Source organism: Mobula hypostoma, chromosome X1 (genome assembly GCF_963921235.1).
Source record: "Mobula hypostoma chromosome X1, sMobHyp1.1, whole genome shotgun sequence".
In the NCBI taxonomy this organism is placed as follows: Eukaryota; Metazoa; Chordata; class Chondrichthyes; order Myliobatiformes; family Myliobatidae; genus Mobula; species Mobula hypostoma.
In genome coordinates, this window is record NC_086128.1 from 41,738,236 (window position 1) to 41,752,891 (window position 14,656).

At 40.0% G+C, this 14,656-nt stretch overlaps 1 protein-coding gene across 2 annotated transcripts in view; it reads right to left on the reverse strand.

Annotated features, from left to right (window-relative positions):
* Positions 1–13,145, reverse strand: part of mpp2b (MAGUK p55 scaffold protein 2b) — a 602,124-nt gene extending 588,979 nt beyond the window's left edge. The window contains exon 1 of one of the 2 annotated variants that reach the window (XM_063037930.1): positions 13,019–13,145. The gene's annotated coding sequence lies outside the window, so the exon portion shown is untranslated. Of the gene's footprint in view, positions 1–12,196; positions 12,215–13,018 lie in introns of those variants that run through there. The other variant, XM_063037932.1, reaches the window with a different exon arrangement.
* Between the last annotated feature and the right edge of the window lie 1,511 nt (positions 13,146–14,656).

Consider the following 14,656-nt stretch of genomic DNA (forward strand, 5'->3'; position numbering starts at 1 on the left):
GAAGAGTGTTTTATTTTATTTCTGTTTCCATTTCAAGAATTTCTTGTCAGTATACTGAGGCCAATTACTCAAAAATGCCAGATACTGTACATTGCTGAGCTGAGAACCAGCAAAAGAATAATTACTTAGCCTCATTTTTATCAATCCAACTGGGGCAGATGCATCCGTCCATGACAGCATTAATAGAGGCGACTGCTGCAAAGTCCTCATGAAAATCAAGTTGCACCCTAACAAGCAACATACATCAAAGTTGCTGGTGAACGCAGCAGGCCAAGCAGCATCTATAGGAAGAGGTGCAGTCGACGTTTCAGGCCGAGACCCTTCGTCAGGACTAACTGAAGGAAGAGCTAGTAAGGGATTTGAAAGCTGGAGGGGGAGGGGGAGATGCAAAATGATAGGAGAAGACAGGAGGGGGAGGGATAGAGCCGAGAGCTGGACAGGTGATAGGCAAAAGGGGATACGAGAGGATCATGGGACAGGAGGTCCGGGAAGAAAGACAGGGGGGGGGTGACCCAGAGGATGGGCAAGAGGTATATTCAGAGGGACAGAGGGAGAAAAAGGAGAGTGAGAGAAATAATGCGTGCATAAAAATGAGTAACAGATGGGGTACGAGGGGGAGGTGGGGCCTTAGCGGAAGTTAGAGAAGTCGATGTTCATGCCATCAGGTTGGAGGCTACCCAGACGGAATATAAGGAGTTGTTCCTCCAACCTGAGTGTGGCTTCATCTTTACAGTAGAGGAGGCCGTGGATGAAGCCACACTCAGGTTGGAGGAACAACACCTTATATTCCGTCTGGGTAGCCTCCAACCTGATGGCATGAACATCGACTTCTCTAACTTCCGCTAAGGCCCCACCTCCCCCTCGTACCCCATCTGTTACTCATTTTTATGCACGCATTATTTCTCTCACTCTCCTTTTTCTCCCTCTGTCCCTCTGAATATACCTCTTGCCCATCCTCTGGGTCACCCCCCCCCCTTGTCTTTCTTCCCGGACCTCCTGTCCCATGATCCTCTCGTATCCCCTTTTGCCTATCACCTGTCCAGCTCTCGGCTCTATCCCTCCCCCTCCTGTCTTCTCCTATCATTTTGCATCTCCCCCTCCCCCTCCAGCTTTCAAATCCCTTACTAGCTCTTCCTTCAGTTAGTCCTGACGAAGGGTCTCGGCCTGAAACGTCGACTGCGCCTCTTCCTATAGATGCTGCTTGGCCTGCTGCATTCACCAGCAACTTTGATGTATGTTGCTTGAATTTCCAGCATCTGCAGAATTCCTGTTGTTTGCACCCTAACAAGTATAACTTTGCTGATGTCACATCTGTTGCTGGCTGAGTCAAAGGTGCTGGCAAATCAGCACATAGGAGGGAGATTGAAAATGTGGTTGAAAGCTGCCTTAACAGCACTCTCACTCATTGTCATTAAAGCCAAAGTGTTGATTATTGACTACAGGAGGAAGCCGCCTTCAGTCCCACACCACCAGGTTCAGGACCAGTTATTTCCCTACAATCATCAGGTTCCTGAACCAGCATGGATAACTTCACTGACCTCAACACTGAACTGACTCCACAGCCTACAGGCTCACTTTCAGGGACTCTGCAGCTCATGTTCTCAGTATTATCTTATTTACTTCTTTTTACTGTTTTTTAAAACTTTTTTATTGTTTGCATGATTTTTTCACTTTTCCACCTTGGTTATTTGTCAGTGTTTTTATTGAAAGTGTTTTGTAAATTGGATTGTATTTCATTATTTCCTTTTATATGCCAGCAAGAAAACAAATCTCAAGGTAGCATAGGGCGACTTTGATAATAAATAACTTTGAACTCAGCCACAAGACACCTCGATGGGAGTTTCTCAGAGTAGTGTCCTAGGCCCAACCATCAATCTTCAGCTGTTTCATCAATATTCTTTTTTCAATCATAGGGTCAAAAAAAAAGGGGGGGTGGGAATATTTGCTGGTGATAGCACAACATTCAGCAACAGTTACAATTCTTCACATAATGAAGCTGTCCACTTCCAATTACAGTAACGCCTGGGCAATATACAGACCTGGATCGATGGGTGACAAGTAATATTCATGCCATGCAAGTGCTGGCCAATGATGAGAAGCAGAAACTGAACTGGAACACACAGACACACACACACACACACACACACACACACACACACACAGCTACAGGAACAAGTCAGGGGCTAGGAATTCAGTGAAGAATAACTCACCTCCAAACTCCCCAAATCCTGTCCACAATTTACAAGACTTGGGTCAGGAATGTGATGAAATAGTCTTACTTGTCTGAATGGGTACCGCTTAACAATGCCCTAGAAGCTCAACACTATACAGGACGCAGCAGCCCCTTTGATAGGCACCCCATCGACAACCATTTGCTCACTCCACCATCAATGCACGGAAACAGCAATTTACTCTTTCCAAATGAAGAAGCAATTCATTTATCCTTCATGTTAATAATCATATTAATGCTCACAGTGTAGCCTCCTCTGCATTGGAGAAGCCAAATGCAGACTGTGTGACCATTTTGCAGAAGACCTCTGTTCAGTCCACAAAGGTAAGCTTAAGCTTCCAGCAGACCACCACTTTAATTCTCTGTTCCATTCTCACGCTAACCTCAGTCTGTGGTCTTTTACCCTGGCCAGTTCTGATGAGAGAGGCAACATTACAGACGGATGGATGGTTTGTTTCTTTCGCTACAGACTGGGTCTAACCTGCTGGGCACCTCCGGCATCTGTCGTGTTTTGTACCTCACTTTCAGCATCTCATCTCCTTCTCCATTTTCAATCACCTCTTAAAAATTCAGCTGTGGTTAACAAGCCCACACTACTACATGTCACTTGATCTCTTTTGGTCTTTACAGGTATTTTCTTTGATCATTTCACCTTTCCCTGACACCCAAGGCATGTTTGATCTCTAACTTTGATCACTTCTGAAGGTCATCAACAGTTTCCCTCTCCACAGATGCTGCTTGACCTGCGGAGTATTTCCAGTTTTATTTCAAGAATGGAATCTGCTGCCCTAATTTCCAGTGGCTACACATATCCCCTACCATTGGCTGAATAGTAAACTGGAATGAACTTACAAATCCTCGTGGCTCCTGGAGCAGATGAGACACTAGCTATCCTAGAGCTAGTAGGTCACCTTTTGGCTCCTATTGGGCAGATACAATAGTCCATTTAGGAAGACTTTGGATAGACACATTAATGTGCAGGCGTAAGAGATTTGGTGTAATCTGGCATCATGTTTGGCATAGGTATCACGTGCCAAAGGGCCTGTAATGTTCTACATCCTGTATACAAACAAAGAATATTGCAATCTTAGCATGTGCTGAATGCTGGGTTAGCTTATGGCAACAGAGCTAATGGTGAATAACTGTGTGGCATGGAGCCTTTGAGTTAAAGGTCAGAGTCGGTGAATGCAAGGAAAGAATATAAAAAACTATATGCAGCTACCATTTATTGCTGGATCTAATGCACAAGGCTGAGAATAATTACTGAAGTATTGCCATTTGACTTTTTTTTAAAATATGAAGTGAATGGGAATAATTTGGAGAGGAGATTGAGAGCGAACTGAGGTATTATTATGATCAGAAATTGCAGAATCTGTGTTGAAACCACAGTTTTACAAAGCTCTTCCCTCAGTTAGCTCCTACACAGACGCATGATGTTTGCCGGAGTCGAAGGCTTAAAGGTCAGTGAATTTGAAAAAGGAAATGGGAGATTTCAAGTTCACCCCAGAGAGGAAAAGAACCGGAAAAAGCTGTTGGACGTGATGGGGCTGAGATATTTGTTCAGGTTCCAGGGAGTTCATCATGTCACATCTACCTTCAACTTCAGACTAATCAACTGAAGGGTTTGAAGTGAATAGAAGAAAGAACCACTGTCAGGAATTGCTCGCCCCACCATGAGTCATCAGCTGGTGAAGCTCAATGTAGTTTCAAGCAATGTGACGGCCTCGGTGGTCATGACACTCAGACTGCAAGAGGCTCTCGAAAAAAGCAACACGCCAAAGCCAAGTAAAAACACCATTGCGAGGATAAAATGATCATCTGAAGGATGGTGTAATCTCAGTGGGGTTCTCCCTTTCCACAGCCTCGAGCAGTTATCGTCTCTGTGAGCATTTGCATCACAAGGCAGCAGACCAACACAAATTTCTTCTGTAACATACTGAAACCATTAATACACTGTGTAAGAAAAGAGGTATTTCTAAATCTCATCACTGGATCCCCGCAGGAGAGATACTGTCACGGGCTCCAAGTTAACCAGCAGCAGGTTCCATGCCTTGCCACGTGAGAACACTGGGAGGTACACGTTTCCTCCTTCCCTTCATTTTTGTTAAATAACTGAGCAAAACTTCCCAACACCCACTACTGTCCTTCACACATTCCATTTGCCAGCTGCTAGGAGACCGGGTTCTTTTCTGGACATGAACAGCCCCAAAGATCATTTTGCAAAGTCTACTTCCTGACAGATAGGCATCAGTTCTTCATGGTTCTTGAGAAATAGGGTGCAAGCTGTATGGAACTTTTGAAGATTCAGTTTGAATGAGAACTAAAACCTATTTTATACAAATGTCAGACTCAAGGAAGCTTTCGCCACTGTGATCAAAGCATTGACCACGAGGCTACAATATTACTCTATAGAGAGATACACCCTCATTGCACTTTATTAGTTTTAATGGATGATGTTTTTCTGCTGTCAAGGCCAAACTTCTATGTGGCTCCTACCAAGATGTCATCTTGTAAAATTTACTCCTGGGCGTTAAATTAATTGCTTTTCCAGTCTTAACAAAATGACAACATATGCACTGTTAACTTCACTTGACTTATTAACCTGCTATACTGTTACAGTAGAAGTCTTGCATGTTTAGCAGTTCTTACAATAAGTGTGTACAAATTACAAGCATTTTCCTCCTTTGGCTTAAGTATTCTTCCCCACAGACTTAAGTATCATTTCAAAATCAATTTAAAACTGATGACATAAAAAGACTGTCCTTGATCAAATATCATCTCTTATTAAAATAACCTTTAAATGACTTGACTTGGAGTACATAATTTCCAATAATTTGTTTTTGGCTGAAGATTATTTAAATGACTTCCACGTCAAGAGATTGGTCTCCATTTTGCAGACTGTACAGACTATGAGATGCAAGTTCAATCACCAAATTATCTGAAACTACACTGGTATGGGAGGTGCTATTTATTGCAGTTAGTCCTGCTGAATGTTTCAGAGTTTATAATCAATATCTTGACTACACATCACACAAACAAACTGATCCTTTTCTATATCGATTCCAATCACACCACAGGTAGATTCTTCAACACTTTCTGTGACACAAAAGGAAATAGAAGGAGTAGGCCACTCAGCCCCTCAAGCCCACTCCACCATTGAAAACAATCTAACCAAGATCTCATGTGTATATTCCTCTCTGCCAGTTCCACACAGCCCTCAATTTCCTGATCTTTCAAAAAGCTACCCACTTCTTTAATTATCCTGCAACAATCCAATCTCCACAGCCTTCTGAGATTGAGACTTCTAGAGATTTGGTGCCCTCTGTAAGAACAGAGGGAGCAATTACGTTTTCTCCACTTAGTTGCTTCAGGCCTGTTAAAGCTACATGTAAACACAAGCTGACAATAATAACCTCAGGGCGTTTTGGGTTGGAGGGGGATGGGAAAGAAGGAAGAACTGGAGACCTTCAGATTGCTGGCACATAAATAAGCCACAGTGAGATATTTCAAGATTGAGTGGATAGATCCCACCCAACATTTCCTGAAAGCTTGCTGGAGGGTGTCAATACTTCCAGAAGGAAGAGGTACAACTGAAAGGTAAAAGATTAAAGGTTTGTGTGCAGTTCTGGCTGCCCAGCTTTACTATTTCAAGCTGCAGACAAGGTATAGGATGTTATCACAACTGGAGGGCTTGAAATATCATGAGATACTGGATAGGTTTGGACTTTTTTCCCTGAAGCATAGGAGGTTGATTGGCGACCCTATAGAAGTGTACAAAATCATGAGTGGCATAGATAAGTGAATGTTCACAGTCCTTTTCCCCAGGGTACAAGAACTAGAGGGCAGAGATTTAGGGTGAGGGGGAAAGATTTAAAAAGAGACTTGAGGGGGAACATCTCCCCCACAAAGAGGATGGTGGGTTTATGGAATGGGCTGCCAGAAGAAGCTGTAGAGGCAGATACAATTAAAATGCTTAAAAGATATTCTGCCAGGTGCATGGATAGTAAAAGTCTCGTGAGAGATGGACTGTCTCGTGTAGAAATTTTGGTCAGCATGGATAAATTGGGCAAAGGGCCTGTTTCTGTGTTGTATAAATGACTCTAAAAAGAGTGTTTGCAAAACTAATTACATTAAAATCTTCTTTTAAAAAACATGTGGAATTCCAGGGAAAACAATGTTTTAAATCCACAGTGGATACTGTATATCCATTTGATATACAGTATTTTACAGCTGGCTGCTCAGAGATAGCCCATGAAATAAAAATTTTGGCAAATACCACTGCTTATAGCTACAAAATGAAGCGGAACCAACAAGTACTTGCAGAAGCACGATCACTTAAACAAAGAAAAATTTGAGAAACCGCAGCAATGAACATCTTCAATCACTGGGGTCTGAATGGGAAGTATTCTGCATAACACTGAAATGACGTATATTATATTCAACAATCAGGCTCATGAGCCAGAAATATACACACACCTTCAGTTTATCCCAAAGGCACCACTAATACCATATGTTTAGGCTAAATGAAGGCACTGCTATGACACTTGATGAATAAACACCTTTCTAGAAAAATTACCAATTCCTGACTTGTTGCATTACCTGTTTTCTGGAGGGAATAGAAATAGTTTCAATGTGAAAGATTCAAAATTAAAATACATACTGTTTTCAACACACAAAACAAAAATAGAAAAAGCTAGTCAGTCTATCACATTCAGTAATTCCCTGCAATTGAAATAAAATAGAATTTTTAAAAACTGTCAAAAATGTAATTGACTCTCAAATGAACAGCAATGGGACATCACAACAAAAGATGAAAACTATTTGAAAAAAAAACTTCTATAGACATTGCTCACTACAAGTCAGATGATACATTGTGTAATGTCTTTGTTGTTGCAGTTCTGCTGCTAAATGTCATCTGTGCTTAAAACCAAGCTTTGCAGCTGAGTCTACTAAGAATTCTTGTCTCCAAAATGGAGGAAATATTGTAGCTACATTACTGGACTAGCTCCCAGATAAAAAGTCCAAACTAATGATCTAGTGACATGAATTCAAATCTTATCAATTTCAATCATCTAGAATGAAAAAAAATTAAGCATCAGCAAAGGTGGCTATGAAATAACTGGATTGCATTAAAAACCCACTTGATTCATTAATATCATTCCAGGAAGAAATTCTGTTTTCCTTTGTGAATCCAAATCTAGGATATGAATGGCTCTCAACTGCCTTCTATAATGGCCTAATAGATCATACAGTTCAAACCAAATAGGGGTTGACAATAAATCTTCACCTTTCAAGTAGTGCATTCCAATTACAAGGAAACAGTTGGAAATTCGATAACTTCTTAATAACTTATTTTCCCCACAAACACAAGCAACGGAAACATCAAAAATCTTACTTTTTTTATTCAATTGTTATTGGAGACTTAGGAAACCAAACTTCATTAAGTATAATTTTAGTATTCAATTATTATTCTTCAAGTCACTGCACCAAATTACCATTGATTTCTCTGAGATTTAATACTGAAGGTGAAGGTGCTCCATTGTATTCAATGAGTTGCAATATCTTCTAACTGAAGTATTGTTCAACTGGAAACAACCAATTGCTTGGTCACTTAAAAAAAAGACATTTCAAAGAGACAGGAGTTTTTTGTTCTCTTGAAGGCTCAGAGCCCAACCTGGTGAACAGGTAAGCTGCAAAACAAAAAAAAAATGGTGCAGTCTCTGGTTTAATTTGCAATCTCTACAGTTAGTTGAGCTCAGCCAGGATGACAATAGGGGCTTCACAATTCAGGTCAGTGACCTGTGGTTATAAAAGGCAGGGGTTAGTGCAGCTCTTATGCACTGACGAGAGTCACCAAAAGAAAGAGATTCAGTCTTGACCTTAACGTTCTTTGTGATCAGTAACTTGTCAGAAAATTCCACAGTTTGTGTGCTGACAGTTTGCAAGTGCCATGAAAGGACAGAGTACCTTACAATCATTCTTAGTGAAGGCGTCAGTGCCTTTTGGAAAAGTGGAATAAAATGAAAATTGGCAAGGAAAATATTGTTTAATTAATGTAAAGCAACAGAAATACCCACAATTCTTGAGGGGCTTTATATAATAAAAATAAACCAACAAATCTCTCAAAAGACTTTGATGATAAATAAAAAGGGAAAATCTGTTACTACAAGATAGGAATGCAAATATTTCATGATACTTTAATACACAGAACATTAAATGATAACGTTTTCAGAAATACAAGTTAGATCCTCAATTGTGTTCGGAGCAATATTCAATGCACCACAATGCCCCAACTTTTCTCTCTCTCTTTAGAGCTAAGAGATTGGAAAACCAATCTGGTTCAGTTACCACCCAGGAAAGATATTCTATGTCAAATACTCAACAAATGTGTCAAGAATTTGAAGACATACAGTTTTCAATAAGAACTCCTACTGCGTACATTGAATATACAATTTGGCACAGATGTGCAATTTGGAGAAAGTAGTTTGTGAAATAAAATAAATCTTTTGACCAGCCCATTCATTTCCAAGAATGGTTTCAAAACTAGGATGGAAATAATGTGCACATGAGAGAGAATGGGTTACAAGAAATAAGTAGCACTCACATCTACTGTAACAAAGCACTTCAAGAGGTTGATTGTTGGAACAATTATCTCCTGCCTGAGCAAAGACCCAAACCCACTGTGATTTGTCTACCAATGCAGCAGGTCTATGCCAGGCTGCAGCTTATTCGGTTCATCTGTGAAAGTATTGGTTTTGCTGACTGCGAAGTTCTAAACTCAACTGAAGATTTTAAGCCCTATCAGACACAAATAGCCAAGAGTACTCTCACTAAAGGGAGATTATACTGTAACTACTCAATCTTCAAAGACTAGTTCACTTCCCTGTTTATTCTCCATGATGAGTTTAGTTGCCAATACCCACTATTCGAGCAGTGGGTCCCCACTCCCTAAAGAGGAGAAGATATTTCCAGCTAACAAAGTAGTCTAAAACATAGTTCACTTATTTTCAGTGATACACGTTTAAATCCAAACAATGCTCTTAAAAGACATTTAAAACACAGAGAATTTCTCTCAAAATGATTTAATTTCCAAATCACAAACCATTTCTAAAACACAAAGCACTTCTTGTGCATAAAGCTCCTTTATAGACATTTTTTTTTTTAAATTTCAAAGTGATTGCTGCTTTCCATTTACATTTTAAAAACTGAAGACTACCTTTCTTTTACGACTGGAAACTAAACTAGTGTACTTACATCTGTTTGTGATCTTACAAGCGGCAGATACCGTTTAGAAAGCAAAAATTAACAAGAGGCCTAGGACAATGCACATTACACATCATTCCTGCAAAACTAATACTGAAGCTTCAAAATCTAGGCCTCTGTACCTTCCTCTGCAACTGGATCCCTTACTTCCTTATTGGGAAACCACAGTCAGAGCAGACAGGTAATAACATCTCTTCCTTGTCGACACTTTAGAAGGCTTTGGTTTGACTACATTTGGAATATTGAGTAGTTTTGGGCCCCATATCAAGGAAAGGATATGCTGTCATTGGAGATGGTCCAGAGGAGGTTTACGAGAATAATCTCGGGAATGAAAGGGTTAATGTATGAGGAGTATTTAATGGCTCTGGGCCTGTAATCACTGGCTTAGAAGAATGAGGGGCAATTCTCAATGAAAATACCAATTTTTGAAAGGCCTAAATAGAGTGGATATTGAAGGATGTTTCCAATACTGAGAGAGTCTAGAACCATACTTTCAGAACAGAAGGGTGTCCTTTTTGAACACAGATGAGGAGGACTTCCTTTAGCCATTGAGTGGTGAATCTGTGGAATTCATTGCCACAGATGGTTGTGGATGCCAAGTCTTTGGGTATATTTAAAGCAGAGGTTGATAGGTTCTTGATTAGTAATGGTGTTAAAGGTTGTAGCCCCCTTTAGGAGAATGGGGTTAAGAGGGAAAATATGTCAATGGGCTGAATAGCCTAATTCTGCTCCTACTTCTTATGGATTACTAACAAAGGCACACCTCAAGGATGTGTGCTTAGCCCCATGGCTGTACTCTCGCTACGCAGCCTTTTAGGAAGTCTCCAATGTGTAGTGTCACAAGAGGCTGCAGAAGGTCGTAGACTCTGCCAGTTGGATCATAGACACAACCCTCACGCCATCAAGGATATCTTCAAGAGGGAGCACCTGAAGAAGGCATCATCCATCATTAAAGACTCTCACCGTCCTAAACGTGCCCTCTTCTCATTATTACCATCAGACCCATACTGAGTGATTTAAGAACAGCTTCTTCCCCTCCACAATCTAATTTCTGAATGGTCCACAAACACTAACTTTTAATTCTTCTTTTTTGCACTATGTGTTTATTTCTGTAATTTATAGACATCTATGTCTTTGCCCTGTACTGCTACCACAAAACAAGATTCACGTCATATGTCAGTGATAATAAGTCAGATTGTGAAGTAGGGATGGGATGACTGGGAGCCAGCATAGACTCATTGGCACAAATGGCCTCCTTGTATCTTGTAAGAAAATGACTTTATGAAATATGAGATTGTTAATTCCCATTGATTGGGCTCATGCTTATACAACATATTAGCACAAGCTAACAATCACTTGGTTATCTAAGGTCTTACAAAGTATTGACAATGCCACTACACTTGAGTGACATATACTTTACCGTGCGAGAAGCTGATAAACCTTTGACTGTAATACTTCATTCCCATTGAAGTATAGACTTACAGTATATTCAATAACTTTATGATGGGGATTAATTACTAAATTACATTTATGCTCTCTGGATCTCATTTAGAGGCAGAACAATTAGCACCTGGCTGCCTTTCCACATGGTGATTTTAAAATAATGCCCCAAATTCCACAGAACGCCTTTGTTCTTACAGTCATGAGAACCAAAAGGGTTAATGATTAATAAACAGTTAGTCAGATTGCTTTTAGCATTTACTGTGGCCGAAGTTTTGTACAGAACAGGCAGGTTAATAGATTAAGAGTTTTAGGAACATGAATGTTTTAATGAATTGTTTGTTCTCTCCTCTTGGAATACAGCCTATCTGATAAGGCAGTGAACTACATCTCAAATCCTAAATACAATCAACAATATCTCAGGTTTCTAACATTCTTTGGCATAAAATTACAGATATTTAGGATGGTTCAATTATAGGATTTATTCACAACCACTAATCTCCCTTCTACGGTTTTACCATTAACCTTCATGGTACACTTGAATATTTTGCAGGTATCAGTGTCAATACTAATTAAAAAAGAGATACTCAATGAATTTTTATGTGCAGATGAATTTCAAATCCAATTATACAAATGGCATTTTGAACATTCGTGATATACTGTATTTCAATTTTTTAAAAAGGGTTAAGTCACAAAATAATGAGGTGACCTGTGCTTTAGAATGTGCTCTTTCCATCATTCTAAATGATTGGATGAAGTTGTTTGAAAGTCAACTAAGTGAGCTTAGTTTGCAAATACTCAAATTCATACAAGACCACAGCACAATCTACTCCATGTTAAACAGACATTCTCACTTGAGGATATTGGAATGCATCATGAGGAATAGAAAAATATCAAATGGTCAGAAAGGGTCTGTTGTTGAGGTAGTTTTTAGGATCTTTACTCTGTACATACTTCTATTTGATTAGAAAGGCTCAACTTCCCTAAAAATTCCAATTCTTCCACTTCAAGTATCAGTCCTAAAGAACAAAAAAAGGGTAAACTATTATCTAATATATAAATATAAATTCAAAAGCCACATTTTTAAAATTATAGCCATCATATGATTTGTCATTGTGACTTGATAAAAGTATACAATACAATCATGAAATATTGCTAGTTCAAATTTCTCTAATCTTGTAGTATTATTCCAGTTATAAACAACTTGGAATATCGGGCAGGTACAAGTATTATTAGAGCAAGCCTGTATGAGTAAATACTTACTTTTCCAATTGAAAACATTTTCCAAGGTCTTTTTCCAAGATCCTTTCAGCTAAAGTATCCCACACTGACATAGGAAAAAGGCTCAACTGTATTCACAAAAGACTCTGATCAATGAAATCTCCCTAGTTCTGAAATGTTAAGTCAGTTTCTCTCCATTGATGCTGCCTTAATTGTTGAGTATTTTCACAATACACTTTCGATATTTAATTCATATATCACCCCTCAGCTTGTACAATACTCTGACAGAAAAGACAATTATTTTTTCAAAACAAACTTGAAAACAAATGATGTAACGCTCTGCTACCAAAATTGTTTGATTTATACAATGCAATCATCAGCCTACCGGCGATAGGACCCAGAAGTATTCTTTCTCATTGCAACAAGACGAAGAGTGGTCAGGAAGGGATCTGGCAGGTCAGCCAGAACGGCCTTAATATAACCCGAAAACACAGATTTGTGCTTTGCATTGATAAAAGGAGTCGATTTGCATTCCGAGATGTGTGAAGAAATACTAAATAAATAAAACCAGAGTTGAGCAAGAAAGCGGTATTGCTGAATATACACACACACTTTCAAGACATGTGAATACGCCCTTTAATAATCAGTTCTCAATAGTCAAATACTTGCATTATCAAGACGTCAAGGAACAGTGAGTGAGTGAATACTCAAACTCCATTTTATAGATCCGTACCATTGCCACCCAGGGAGTCACATTTTTGTTTACAGTTTGTGCCCCAAAAATGCATTGCAGCCACGCCTGGTGTTTTTCCACAATTTTACAAAGTTGCAAGCAGATATAACGCAGAACAAATCAGATCCTACCTGTTATTATTATTAATTTTCGTACAAAAGCCTCCCTTTTGCTTCTGTGTATCTTCCAGAGTGGCGTGTCGGTTTCCCCGGCGTAACAGAGCTGCTGTCAGTTCGGTCTCATCCACTGACTCTTAAAGTGGCAATGCTCGTGCGATGGCGCGGAGAAACACATTTAAACCCTTATCACTCCCATTTCTTTCTCAGGCGAATCAATTTCTCCTTGATAAAACAGACATAAGGACCTAGCCCCCTTCCCAATGTCTAAAACGAGTCCTCATTTAAGGTTTGAGTGGTCTACTGAGATCTAACGGCGCAATCTATGGTTGATTCAGGGGCGCCCAATTAAACTCGGTGCTATAATTTAAAATCGGACTCCCAAAGTTCAGGTGAGGGAAAAGGTGGATTTTTTTTCGTGTTGCTCCGTACGAAGGATTTGCTGTTGACTATCCCTCTTTCAACCTAAATTTCGACGGAAATTACGGCTGTAATTTAATGGCAAAAAATTAATAGCTTCCTGAAATGTACCTTTTGAAATTCATTCCCGCGTCATACTTATTTGATTACAGTTTGGAATAAATCCATATTTCTGCTGAATTTTTTTGTTTCTGTAAACATATTCTGTTCAGCAGGGGCTGTTCGTGTTCGGGGTGTTGATCAGATACGATGTATGGGTCTCCAGCCTCATTCTTGAGCATTAGCTCAAGAAATTGTTCGTATGTTTTGGATCTGCGCTTCCAAATGTCTTTACATTGGCCTAAAATTAAGATGATAAAACTTCCCTCACTTTAAGTGCGAAGCCAAAAAAAAAATCAACGGCAGCCTGGAGAGAGTGTTCACAAAGTACAAGCCCAGACCACATTTCGGTAAATCAGATCAGATGGACCTAGCTGTCCTTCTCTCCTTCTCCTACCTGCATGCAGGCAGGGGCTGAAGAACAAGGCTCCAGAGATTACAATAACGAAGAGGTGCTCGCGGAAGGCAGAGCAGCGGCTATAGGATTGCTTCGAGTCGATGGACTGGGCCGTGATCTGTGGATCTGAACGTATACACTACGGTTGTAACAGACTTTATTTAGACAGTTGTAGACTCCTGATCCCCAAAAAAAAATTCAGATTCTTCCCAAACGAAAAGCCTTGGATGAACCCATGAGATCTGCATTCTGCAGAGGGCCAGATCAGAGGCATTCAAGTCTGGTAACTGAAAAGCCATCTCTCGGGTGAAATGGGAATTACCGACGAAACTTGATTCAACCAAGGATGCTTGACAGTTGTGGCAGAGCTTGAATACTATCATTTCTTATAAAGTTAAATCAAGTGATCTAGGCAAAGGCAGGGCTTCACTTCTAAAGGAGCTTAATCCCTTTTATGCTCTCTTTGACTATCAAAACATAGCGGAAACATCACAAACTCCTACATCCTCTGATGATCCTATGATTTTCCGTCTCTGAGGCTGACGTGCAGCCCGCATGAGGGTTGAACCCATGAAAAGCATCCGGCCCAGACAGGGTACCTGGCCGAGTACTAAAGACCTGTGCTAATCGACTGACTGACTGGAGTGTTCACTGAAATCTTTAACTTCTCACTTTGGCAGTCTGAGGTATCCACTTACTTCAAGCAGGCTTCAATTATACCATTGCCCAAGAAGGGC